At 44.2% G+C, this 12,225-nt stretch overlaps 1 non-coding gene across 1 annotated transcript; it reads right to left on the bottom strand.

The window, feature by feature from the left end:
- Positions 1 to 602: 602 nt before the first annotated feature.
- On the bottom strand, positions 603 to 708 carry LOC145606439 (small nucleolar RNA R71). The gene has a single exon (XR_014105315.1). It is a non-coding gene; the product is annotated as a small nucleolar RNA R71 (small nucleolar RNA).
- Positions 709 to 12,225: the final 11,517 nt, after the last annotated feature.

Raw genomic sequence — 12,225 nt, 5'->3', positions numbered from 1 at the left:
TCCCATTGATCCGGAGTTAGAAAGATCTTTGTCCTTACTTCGAAGAGAAGCGAGAGCGAGGAGTAGAAATTCTCACACCCCAACGAAAGAAGGAGTAAGAGAATTGGAAGATACTCCACCATCTTCACCCTCAAGTGAAGACTTAGATAGCCCTAATTCGCCATCAAGTCCGGAAATCAACCCCTTTTCAAACTTTAAGTCCGAAAGTGAAGAAGATCCTAAAATGGGAGAGAATACACCTTTGAGTCGTCTTGGGGCTCCCGAAGCCTTTAGAGCCCAAAGTGGGATCCTAACTCCTACCACTCAAGCCAACAACTTCGAAATCAAGCCCAATTTGATTGCTTTGATAGAGAGGAAACAATTCTCGGGTGGAAAATTTGAGAGCCCTCATGAGCATTTAAAAGAATTTGAGAAATATTGTGACACAATCAAAGCCAACGGGGTGACTCAAGAGTACATCCGCCTCAAGATGTTTCCATTTTCTTTAATTGGGAGAGGTCTAGAATGGCTAGAGAAGGAGGTGCCCCCTAACTCTCTCACAACTTGGGACCAAGTGACTACGGCTTTCTTGAGGAGATTTTATAACCATAGGAAGACCGCCGAGGCTCGATCGTTGATTCAAGGCTTTCGCCAAAAGAGTGGTGAGACTCTAAGTGCGGCGTGGGACCGGTACAAGGAGCTTCAACGCCAATGCCCACATCATGGGATACCCAAGTATCAACTCATCCACACTTTCTATGGAGGTCTCTCACCTCAAGGGAGAACAAGCCTAGATGCCGCCGTCGGCGGTCCAATCATGAACAAGGGAGAGGATGAAGTGGAATGCATCATAGAGGAGGCCGCAAAGCATTATGATGATTGGTACGAAGGAGAAAGGGAGGCCACTTCTAGCAAAGGTGTCTATGCATTGGAGCAAGCCAACGCAATCAACAACCTTTCTTCCCAAATCTCCAAGATGGCAAAGCAAATGGACGAAATGATCAAAGAAAGGTCCAACCCTCATGGTAATACCTCCCCTTCAACCAAGGGAGGCAATGGTATGACCACTTCTTCCCCCCTCTTCTTATAATAAAATGCCTCAAGGATGCATGTTTTGCTCAAATTTTGAAACCTATGATCATGATACCTCCCATTGTGTGTATGCTTGTGAAGTTCAACCCCCTCCCTATGAACATGATGATAATGTAGAAGATGTCAATGCTATGAATTTTGCTCCTAGAATGGAAAATGTAGGGAACTTGAGGCCAAACCCCAATCAAATGGGGAATTGGAATCAAGGTGGAAACCGTGGTTGGAACCAAGGTGGTGGTGGTTATGGTAACCAATACCATGGTGGGGGAGGCCCTTCCAATTTCAATGGAAGAGGCTACTCTAACCAAAGAGGGTATGGCTACCACAACCAACAACCCAACTCCCGATACCAAGACCATCAAAATCAAAATTTTGGTGATCAAGGTAACATGGGAAACAATCGACAAAGCAATGTTCCCAACCAAGGCACCAGAGGCAATAGGGGCCAAAATGTTTCTAACTATGCCCAAACCAATATGCCTCCGGGTTTCCATCAATCCCAACTTCCTCCACCTCAACAACCTCTTCAAATTGAGGCCCCTCCTAATGATCCCGTGATGGCTAAGCTAGATGCCATCATGAAAATGCATGAGGAGGAAAAGAAGAGAAATGAGGAGGATAAAAAGCGAGCCAATGCTCATATGAAAATGCTTGAAACCCAAATTGCCCAACTCGCTTCCAATTCCTCTTCTTCTTCTTCTTCCTCTATCCCTAGTCAAGGAGTCAACCCAAAAACTTTGTATGCCGTGACAACAAGGAGTGGAAAGGTAGTAGGGAGTGACCCCTTAGTTGAGGAAGAACCTCGAAATGAAGTAGAGTTGGAGAGGGGGGATGAGAGAACCAAGGAACCTTCTAATGTTGAGAGGGAGAAGGATGTTGAGGTGCAAAAGGAAAAAGAGACCACCCCCTTGCTCCTAAATCTCCAACCTAGAGAGGAGAGGCTACCTTTTCCCCAAAGATTTGTGAGAGCTAAGCTTGATGCTCAATTTGGGAAGTTTTTGGATGTGATCAAGAATTTGCATGTTTCCCTTCCTTTTGTAGATGCTATGAAACAAATGCCCCATTACTCTAAGTTTTTGAAAGATCTATTGAGTGGGAGAAGGGAGTGTGAAACAGTGAGCTTGACCGCCAATTGTAGTGCAATCCTTTCCAACAAACTTCCCGCCAAGTTGAAGGATCCGGGTAGCTTTTCCATCCCTTGTTCTATTAATGGCATAGAATTTGACAAAGCTTTGTGTGATTTAGGAGCAAGTGTGAGCCTCATGCCCTACTCCGTCTACCAAAAGCTTAGTGTAGGAACCCTTTCCCCCACTAACACCACTCTCCAACTAGCGGATCGGTCCATTAAATTTCCCATGGGTAAAGTTGAGGACATCCCCCTTAGGGTAGGGAAGTTCACATTCCCCGTGGATTTTTATGTGCTAGAAATGGATGAGGATGAAAGGATTCCTATTATCTTGGGTAGGCCGTTTTTAGCCACCTCTAGGGCCATTATTGATGTGAAGGAGGGCAAAATAACATTGAAAATTGACAATGATTCAATTGAGTTTGATTTGAATAGTGTCATGCAACAACCTTCCTCAAGTAGTGAATGCTTTAGAGTAGATGTTCTAGATTCCATGCTTAGTGAATTCTCTCGTTCCCATTTGCATGCTTCTAACGATCCCCTAGAGAGTGTATTGTTGAATGATTCTAAGCTAGGTGTTCACAAGAACGACATTCAATTCTATGAGGATTTGCTAGAGGAAAGCAAGAGCGAGTGCATGGATGAGAGCATGGAGGAGGAGGTTTTTCACACCCATGACCTCTTTCAAGTTGAGGAAAGAGAAGAGAGCACCAATGGTAAGGGAGCACCAAAGGTAGACTTGAAACCTCTACCTTTGGGCTTGAGGTATGTATTTCTTGGTTCTAATGAGTCTTTCCCCGTGATTGTTAATTCCAACCTAACGGAGGAGCAAACCTCCCTCTTGATCAATGTTTTGAAAAAACACAAGAAAGCTTTAGGCTATACCATTGATGACATCAAAGGTATAAGTCCTTCTTTATGCATGCACAAAATTGATCTAGAGGGAGATGCCAAACCCGTTAGGCAAAGGCAAAGGAAGCTTAACCCTTCCATGCAAGAGGTTGTGCGGAAGGAAGTGGCTAAGCTTCTTGATGCGGGAATAATATACCCAATTGCTCATAGTGATTGGGTATCTCCCGTGCAAGTTATGCCTAAGAAAGGGGGAATGACGGTAGTGAAAAATGATCATGATCAACTAGTCCCCACTAGGCTTGTAACCGGTTGGCGCATGTGCATTGACTATCGCCAACTCAACACAAGTACATGCAAAGATCATTTTCCATTACCGTTCATTGATCAAATGTTGGAGAGGATTACAAAGCATTCCTTCTATTGTTTTCTTGATGGTTATTCGGGATTTTTCCAAATCCCGATTGACCCCAAGGATCAAGAGAAGACGACTTTCACTTGTCCCTACGGTACTTATGCGTATCGTAGGATGCCTTTTGGGCTTTGTAATGCTCCCGCAACATTCCAACGTTGTATGATGTCCATCTTTAGTGATATGATTGAGGATGAGATAGAGGTCTTTATGGATGACTTCTCCGTTGGAGGGGCCACCTATGAAGATTGTCTATCTAATTTATCTCGTTGCTTAGAAAGATGTGAGAGGGCTAACCTCGTGCTAAATTGGGAAAAATGCCATTTTATGGTAGAAAGTGGGATTGTTTTTGGGCACAAAATTTCCCATGCCGGCATTGAGGTTGATAGAGCCAAGGTAGAGGTCATTGAGAAACTTCCTCCCCCCACCAACGTGAGGGAAGTGAGGTCTTTCCTTGGCCATGCCGGGTTCTATCGGCGTTTTATAAATGACTTTTCTTTGATTGCAAAGCCTCTCACATCCCTATTGCAACAAGATAAAGAGTTTATATTTGATGATGCTTGTCAAGAGTCTTTTTGTAGGTTGAAAGAGGCCCTTTGCACCGCCCCTATTGTCCAAGGCCCGGATTGGTCTCTTCCATTTGAGCTCATGTGCGATGCAAGCGACGAGGCTATTGGTTCGGTTCTTGGGCAACGAAAGGATGGGAAGCTTCATGTCATACATTATTTGTCCAAAACTCTCAACGACGCTCAACGAAACTACACAACCACCGAGAAGGAATTCTTAGCGGTTATTCACTCATTTGAGAAGTTTAGAACCTACCTCATTGGTTCTAGGACAATTGTGTACACCGACCATTCGGCTCTCAAATATTTGATAGGGAAGAAGGAAGCTAAACCAAGGTTGTTGAGATGGGTTTTAGTTCTCCAAGACTTTGATTATGAAATGAGAGATAAAAAGGGAGCCGAGAATGTGGTGGCGGATCACCTTTCAAGGTTGGGCGGTGCAAGGTTCAAGGATGATGGTTTGCCAATAGAGGATGCTCTAAGGGATGATGTGCTATACATTCTTGAGGTGAAGTTGGATCCATGGTATGCGGATATTGTGAATTACTTGGCTTGTGGTGCCATACCTCCGGATTTCACTTCACAACAACGTCGAAAGCTCAAGCACGAGGCAAAGAGATATATTTGGGATGAACCGATTTTGTTGAAAAGAGGGGTTGATGGGTTATTGAGGAGATGTGTTCCCGACAATGAGTTTCAAAGTGTTCTCCACATGTGCCACTCCTCTCCTTGTGGTGGGCATATGAGTGCTCAGAAAACCGCCTCAAAAGTTCTCCAATCAATGCTCTTTTGGCCCTCCTTATTCAAGGACTCTTGGATATTTGTCAAGACCTGCGATAGATGTCAAAGGGTAGGGAATATTTTGAGAAGGGATGAAATGCCACAAAACCCCATCCTTGAGCTTGAAGTTTTCGATGTGTGGGCGATAGATTTCATGGGGCCTTTTATCTCCTCAAATGGGAACAAATATATTTTGGTTGCTGTCGACTACGTGTCCAAATGGGCGGAGGCTGTAGCTTCTCCGACAAATGACTCAAAAGTGGTGGTCAACCTCTTCAAGAAAGTGATTTTCCCAAGATTCGGTGTTCCGAGGGCGATTATTAGTGATGGGGGGTCACATTTCAAACACCACACCTTCGTGCGACTACTTAAGAAATATGGGGTATCTCACAAGCGGGGGCTTGCTTATCACCCCCAAACAAGTGGTCAAGCGGAGGTCACAAATAGAGAGCTCAAAGTGATCTTGGAGAAAACAGTTGCCAGAACGAGGAAGGATTGGTCCTCTAAGCTCACTGATTCTCTATGGGCTTATAGGACCGCTTTCAAGACGCCAATTGGGACCACCCCTTACAAGCTTGTATATGGGAAGAATTGTCATTTGCCCGTGGAGATGGAGCATCGTGCTCATTGGGCGATCAAGCAAATCAACTTTGATCTCCATAGTGCGGGGGAGCAAAGGCTTTTAGAGTTACATGAGCTAGAGGAATTGAGGTTGAGTGCTTATGAGAATGCAAGCATGTATAAGGCAAGATCAAAAGCGTGGCACGACACTCAAATCATCAAGAAAGATTTTGTCAAAGGGCAAAAGGTGCTCCTCTTCAATTCAAGGTTGAAACTCTTCCCGGGCAAGCTCCGATCAAGATGGAGTGGGCCATACATTGTTACGGAGGTGTTTCCTTATGGTGCTTATGAAATTTTCCAAGATGGCCACTCCCCCTTCAAAGTCAACGGCCACCGCCTCAAGCCTTATTTTGAAGGATTCCCAAGTGATGAACCAATTTCAGTTACTCTAATTGATGTGCATCGTCAATTCCACCCTCCTTAATCATCTCGAAGAACGTCGAGCTAACGACGCTAACCAAAAGCGCTTCCGGGAGGCAACCCGAGTTTCTAACCCTCTTCTGCTTTCTTCTTTTCTTGTTACTTTCTTTTTTTTTTCATTTTACAACTTAGGATTATTGGGATTTGTGAGTTTTGATTATAATTGAGTCTTTGATAAACGGTGCATCTAGCATGATAAATGACTATTTTTGCAGGCCGTTTGGTGTTATATTTGGAGCTAAGTTGAGGTTTGGAGACTTGAAAGTGAGCGAGGAGCCATGCACAAGAGGATTTGATGAAGACCCTAAGCGCGGGCGCGCAGGCCTGGGAGAACCCGCGCACATGGAAGTTCAAATTCACAGATTCTGGCAGAAAATTTTGCGCGACATCTGCGCGACATCTGCGCGGGCGCGCAGATAAAGTCTGTGCGGGCGCGCAGGACTCGGAGAACCCGCGCAGATTGAAAGGCAAAATTCCAGATTCTGGCAGAAAGTTGTGCGCGACGTGTGTGCGCCATCTGCGCGGGCGCGCAGTTCACTTGCGCGGGCGCGCAGATCTGGGTTTATCGGGGCTTAAGTTCTCACTTTCCCCGTTTATTTCACCATTTTCTCAACTCCCACTCATGATTCTCACTCTCTCTCCTCAAGAACTCAAACCCTAACTTCCCAAATCTCCTCTAATCTCACTTATTTCCCCGAAATCTCAACAAATCCCTTACATTCCCTCAATTTCCTCACAAATTTATCACTTTTCCCTCTCAAAATCACCCATTTTTCACCAATTTCGGAATTGCTCCTTGGTGGCCGAAGTGGTGGTGCGTGAGTGGTCGTGGTGGTCTTCATGCTCTTCAATTGTGGTATAATCCTAAACTTTGACTACTTTGTAGCTTTAATTCATTAGATAATACCATGTTTTAGGATTGTTAAGCAAAAAAATTGAACTTGTATGAATTTTGTGTGATTTTGAGATAGTTTAGCTTATAATTGTGGATTTTGTTGAGATTTTCTTGGTGATTTGTGTGTATTGTTGATGAAAATTGTTGTTCTCATGAATTTTGGCTAGCAATTACTTGGCTTGGATATTGAGGATTGTGTGTATAATCACTAGTTTGATTTTGAGCATTAAAGATTGTTAATGTATGAGGATTGAAAATGCATGTTGATTGAAAGTTTTTGATGCTTGATTTTGAAATTTTCCTAGTGATTCTCCATTTAGCGATTGAGTATTGCGAATTTTGGCCTGGATTTTTGTTGTTCATAGTTGTTTCTTGCTTGTGATATTTGTGTCTGGGAAAGATTGTTGCTCCTAACCCCTTTTCAGGTAGCAAAATCAAAGGTTTCATTTGTTGTTGTTGTTGTGGGAAGGTTTTGGTATTTTTGAGTGTTGGAATCACTCCGTGGTGTTCTCGGTATTTTTGGATTGTTGAGTAAAGTTGGTGAAGATGAGCGGTAGGAGAAGGAGTAGAAAGGAGCCTAGAATGTCAGTTGATGAGCCCCAACCCTCCTCCCAAAATCAAAACCAAACACAATCCTCTCTTCCCACTTTAAAGTTTGTGAACCGACACCATGCACCCTTCCATCAAACACTCCTCAAACGCAAGCTTAACCCCACCCGACACTATTATCAACGCTCAATGCGTGATTTGGGGATAGATGAGGACCTTCGGTCCCTTCTTGACAACCTTGGGATGAGTGAGTTCATCAACCACCAATACCCAACCTTCAAAGAACCCACCTACGAGTTCCTCGCTTCCTTTGAGAAGGAACCCGTTGGAAACAACGAATTCCAAATCTCCTTCCAACTTTTCAATGCCCGCCATGTCGTCTCTCTTCGGCGTCTAAATGAACTCCTAGACTTAAACCCCGACGCCGACCTTCTTGCCCCATCCACCGAGCTCTTCCCCGAGTACGATGCTTTCCGTTGGTGGCGGACAATTACCGATTCGGATGAGTTCAGTACTCGGTACTCGGTGGCAAGCCAAATCATCCACCCGGTACTCTGCATCCTTCACCGCATCTTGGGGTTTGCGGTGTTTAGCAAGCAAGACTTGAGTAAGCTCTCTCATGAGGAGCTTTTCACTCTTTGGGTCGCCACAAAGGAGGAGTTGAGTGGGCGGCTCAACATGGGGTATTGGTTTGTGCTATGTTGCGAGGCAATCAAGAATGGGAACAAGACGGGAGAGATTGCCTTAGGAAGGATGATTTCAAGGATCGCCTGAAGCTAGGGGTGAGGTTCTTTTCCCTTTTTGTACAAGGGTGGGAAGAGACAGAGACATATTCGTGGACATCTCCTACATGCGGAAGTCGGTCTTCATCCAACCAACCGACGATGTGAACAACTTCCATGATTGGTGTGTTGAGAGGGAGCACCATTGCATACTTCCATTCCCGAGCCGCACTTCCTTGGAGAGGAACACAAGGAATGTGTGGAAGGTTCCTAAGGACAATGGTGTCCTTCCTAACGCTCTTGGAGGTGAGCGAAATATGATCATCCGCGAGCGGCATCAGCAGCAACAACATCAACAACAAGAAGAAGAACAACAACAACAATTCCAACAGCAACAGCAATTTCAGCAACAGCAGTTTCATCAACAACAACAACAACAAGGGTTTCAACTTCAAGGTTTCCAGTATGGGGAGGGATCCCAAGGTTTGCGCGTCCCCTCCTCTAGCGAGGGAGGTATGGCCTCTTCCTCTTCTTCTTTTAACCTTGAGCAAGCGTTCCAAAACCTGTCAATGCAGGTAAACCGATTGACGGAGGCCGCCGATGGGTACTCGGTTTACAATGCCAACATTTATGATTGGCATGTAAACCAAGGAAATTTTAACCCACCGGTGAACTATCCGTATTTTCCGCCCCAACAGGGGCCGGTTCCTTCTCACGAGGAACCGCATTCTGACGGCACTCCCCGTCAACCGGTTTGGCCCTATTGGTCCGGGCCTTCATCTCAAGGCACCCCCCGAGTGAACTACCCCACCTCTGAGGGGTATGATTACAAGGCACCGGGGGGGTGTGATTACCGTGGGGACCCCAACTACCCCATGTACACATCCGAGCCCCTTGAGATGCCCCCTCCCTATGACCCTCTTCCGGACTACCAGCAAGAGTTGTACCGGAACCGCGGTTTTCCACCGGGTTACACCGGTGGTTGGGACCCCCATGGCCCTCCTATCGACGTCGACTACGAGTGGCGTCCTTATGGAGAGGGCTCTAGTTCTCACATGGAGGACTAGGGCCCTCGGGCCGAGTTTGGCCCTTCCTCCCACCCCATTTTCCACTTTGTTCAAACCGAGGACGGTTTTCCGTTCAAGTGTGGGGGGGTGCTTGTTTATTGTTTCATTCAAGGGCTTTGTTTTTATGGGGCGCGATTTTGGGCCAATAGGTGTCTTTTTGGAAGGTTCCCTCCCCTCTTTTCAACAAAATGATGATGATGATGTTTTAATGAAACCTTGTGTTGTTTTGACTCCCGTTCTTTTCGAAAATCCAAATTCCCCTTTAATCCAAACATTTTCTTGTGTTGTTTTTGCTTTGTATATATTTCTCTTGCTACTAACCAAATATTTGCCGAGTTGTTTTGGTCTTTGAAATTTTGTAGGGCTTATGGGCGCATTCCCCGAATATTTCCGAGCAATGGAGTTTCAACGATTGTGGACTTGCGTTTTCTAAGCGTAATTGGGTGACAAATTCTCCTTCTCAACTCTTTAAATATTTGATTGGTTGCATAGCTTAGGTTAGTTTAGGAAGGAGTTGAATGGTTCGAGGTTGATTGATTTGGTTCTAAGGAACCTGGGATCGTTGATGTTGTATTCAACGATCATTGTATGTCGATTGGGATTTATATGATTTGCATGCCTCATTTATGAACCTTCTTGATTTCTTCCTTTTTCTTTGTGTGTTGCTTTTCTTCTTTCCTTTATGTGACATTCATAATCATGACAAGAGAAAAAAAAAATTTTGGAAATTGAGAATTTGCTTGTTCATTTGGAAATGTGGACCTATATGCTTTTGCTATGACATATTTTTTTTTGAATGCTTACCTTCCTAGTTGAAGAGGGTCTTCACGGTTTGAGAGTGCTTAGGGTTGAACTAGACACATTTTAAGCTAAGGTAGCCCGGTTTAGAACTCTTGAGGACGTTTGAACCCCTAGTTCACGGGAAAGTGGTAAGATGGTGTTGCTCTCCGTAGTGAATAGGATTCCCTTGGTTGGTAATTGCTTACTTTCATATCCCATGTGAGCGTTTATTGTTCAAGCCTCCATCACTTTTGTTGAGCGGCATTTTGGATCCTTAACTATGCGTGTCTTAATCCTTGTGTTGGTATCTAGCTCCCAAGACCGTGATCATATAACTCTAGAGGAGGAAGAGGGCATCTCTTCTCATTTTTCTTTGTTTTCCTTGTGTTTTGTTACAAATTTGGTTTTTTATTTTACATGTACCTTCTTGCTAGCCATGTTGAGCCTTATTTCCCCTTTCTTGGTTAAACCACGTTACAAACCTAGCGGCCTATGTTCTACCAACCCTTGTAGTTAGTGAAGCATCGGCTTGTGAGGTTCGGGTTTGAGAGTCTTGATTTTAAGCAAAGAAGTTGTGCAATTTGGTTCGAATGAGGTCTTGAAAGTCTATTCATGAAAAAGTGTGCAAAAGGTTTGGCAAGGAAGTTGTAATCTATGAAAACCAAGCACCATTCAAAAAAAAAAAAAAAAAAAAAAAAAAAAAAAAACAAACAAAAAAAAAAAGAAAGAAAAAGAAAAAGAAAAGAAATTGAGAAGGAAAAATCAAGTTGAACGAAAATATTGCAAAAAAAAAAAAAAAAAAAAAAAAAAAAAAAAAAAAAAAGAGAGTAGTATTGTCATGTAGTTTGTATTGAAGGTTGTGATTTGAAACTTAGGTTAGATTCCTATGTTGTTTTTGAGAGATGGCCACTCTTATGCTTCACTTAGGAGTTTCCACCAAAATTTTCAAATTAATTCCCTACCTTAACCTTTAGCCATGACATTACAACCCTAACTAAGACCCTTGGACTCTAGAGGGGCGTGATCAAGGAAACGGTGGAGGGAGATAGATTTCAACCCTATGGAGAGAGTACGCATAGTTGAGATGTCGGGATAGCCTCGTTGTTCCACATAGAATTGATTTTTTTTCCGGTTCCCTCGCGGAATCATGAGGAGCCAACTAGGGGATGAATTGAAGCTAGCGGAGAGAACGAGGACCGTCTTGGATGGGGCTAGGGCGGAAGATGAAATCATTAGTTCTCTATGCTTAGCTTAGGTTTGTCTCTTTCAACCTTGAGCATCTTAAAGCGTGTTTCCCCTCTTGAATTGAGAAAGGTAAGTATTCTTTGATCAATGTCATTATATCTGAGTCCGATCTGAGCATTTCTCACCGTGGTACTAGATTGATTCTCTTGAACCTTGTCATGTTGTGTTTGTTGTCTTTTGCCTTGGTTTCCTTTGCTTGGGGACAAGCAAGAAGCAAGTGTGGGGGAATTTGATGAGTGGCATTTATGCCACAATTTAGTGTTCTCTTTACGGGTTTTTCCCACCCATTTGTAGCTTGTTTGACCCCTTTTTTCTCTCCTTTTTGTTCCTCTTTTCTTTGTTTGCCTTTCTCCTTGTTTTCTTTGTTTTTGTTTTGTAGGAACCAAGACATTGGAAGAAGAGCAATTCACCCCCAAACTCCCCTGTGTGCGGGCGCGCAGCTCTGGGAGAACCCGCGCAGGATGGCTCCTTGAACAGAACACAAACAGAAGATTTGTGCGCCTTGTGCGCGCTTAGTGTGCGGGCGCGCGACTTTGATGTGTGTGGGCGCGCAGCTCTGGGAGAACCCGCACAGAACAGCATCAGAAGCAGAATCAAAACAGAGTGTTGCGTGCGCCATGTGTGCGCCTTGTGTGCGGGCGCACACTCCTCAAGCGCGGGCGCGCAGTGTTGCTGAGAGAAGGCGCGCATCCATGGGTTTCATTCTCCGTACCCACAGATCTGCGGGCGCGCAAGATCTGCGAGGGCGCACACACAACTTCTGCGCGGGCGCGCAGTGTATGTGCGCGGGCGCGCACCGCTGAGCTGCAGTCTTTATTATTTCGTATTTTTTGTATCTTTTGAGGGACCTATATATATAGGTCGTAGAGAGTTTAGTGGATGATCTATCATTACTTAGAAACATTTTAGCCCTAATCTAGTGAGAGAAACTTCATTAGTAGAGAGAGAAAGTATGGATTTCCATTGATGAACTTGGATATTGAAGAAGGAGCTTGATTGAATTTTTGTAAATCTTCATCTTCAATTAATGAGCAATCTCTTACTCTCTTTCTTTGTTTTTGTATTTAGTTTTATTTGCTTATTTTGATTTTCCTTCATTGCTTATTGATCATGTTGATGCTT

Source organism: Chenopodium album, chromosome 22 (assembly GCF_948465745.1).
Source record: "Chenopodium album chromosome 22, dcCheAlbu1.1, whole genome shotgun sequence".
NCBI lineage: Eukaryota > Viridiplantae > Streptophyta > Magnoliopsida > Caryophyllales > Amaranthaceae > Chenopodium > Chenopodium album.
Note: the sequence above shows the minus strand (reverse complement) of the source record. Positions and strands in the feature narration are given on the sequence as shown.